We start from the raw sequence: 1,515 nt of genomic DNA on the forward strand, positions 1-1,515 counted from the left end.
CTTTTCGGTTAGTTCTGTGTCCATCTCAGTAACCCAAGGAAATACTACCACATAGGGATGTTGTCCCCTCCTTGTGTATGTCACACCGTATACGACTACCGCCCTTCCCTGACTGTGGGTAAATAGCTCTTGTTTCCATCCTGTCAGCCTGTGGCAGGCCCTGTGCTAGGCACCAGGGAAGTCACCTAAACAGGACTCCCAGCCCCTGCCCTCAGCCAGGGGACAGTAAACCAGGAAAGAGACACTTGACATCCAGGATTAGTTCTCTGTATTTTAAGGTAAAAAACTTGGTCACATTAAATGAGACAGATTCATGCTGACAAATTTCATGAGGTTAATTTGGAAATGAGATGTCTATTTATTCATCTTAGGTGAAGTCTGTATTTCTGGTAACCAGACCCCGTGGATCTCCTGTCCAGAACACTGCCTTGCTTTATTCACGGGACCTGGCAAATTAGTAATTAGTAAATTAGGAATCTGAATATTTCCTGATGAACAATGGAGTGGGAGCAAAAAGCTGAATAAGTTGTAGTAGTTTGTGAAGTTTGTGATCATGTTTGGGGTCACAGATTACTTTAACAATTTGAGGAAAATCTGATTATCTCCTAAGGAAAAGACACCTTCTATGTAATTTTTGCAGACCGTGTCAGGAATGGTGGAGCACCCTGACTGACCCCTCTCTTATTTCACTCAGGCTAAGCCACATCTTAGGAAACGGTCCCTATTCACTAAAGACTAAGTTGACTTATTTGAAGAGTGCTTCATAATTTTTATCATATATGCATATACCTGTATCATGTATGTTTTTCTTTAAACTGACTTTTATTTAGATAAAAACATTTAAACACCTTATTTCCAAAAAAAAAAACACCTTATTTCCATACATAAAAAAAAAAAGCTGCTTTTAATTGCTGTGATTCAAAGGCATTATAAAAAAGATGAAAGCAAAACAACGTCCCTAAATTGAAAATAAGAAAATACAAGTAAACTTACACACACACACACACACACACACACACACACACACAAATCTAATTCCACAATTGTCCATACCTGAAATAAGTGTGCCATGAGGAGAAGACTTAAGATTTTATGACCGTCAGCAGTAACACTCCACTTCTTGCTTCAAGATGACGTGGGGTTCACTGTCAATAAAATGGTTCTGCATTTTAGCTTTGATGCTAACCAGCAACAACGGTGTCATGACACAGGAACCTGGAGGTGAAGGACGAAGCTCGGACCCCTCCCCGCTCTCCCATCCTGCTCTTCGGCCTCCCAGGCTGAGGACTGCGTGCGGTGCATCGGGATAGGCTGGTCAGTGGAAGCATCTGTCCCTGCCCTCACGGCACGTGTGCTCCATCTACCCCGGGACGGTGGCATTAAACATAGGGACATGGTAGGAAGAGGGTGTTCTCAGAGTGTGAACAGGGGGATGGTTGGCCTACGCTGGGCCTGGTGGAGGAAAAGGCCCAGCCCCTTCACGCTACACGTTTGTCCGTTATAAACATTTATCAC

Source organism: Leopardus geoffroyi, chromosome D3 (genome assembly GCF_018350155.1).
Source record: "Leopardus geoffroyi isolate Oge1 chromosome D3, O.geoffroyi_Oge1_pat1.0, whole genome shotgun sequence".
Taxonomy (NCBI): domain Eukaryota; kingdom Metazoa; phylum Chordata; class Mammalia; order Carnivora; family Felidae; genus Leopardus; species Leopardus geoffroyi.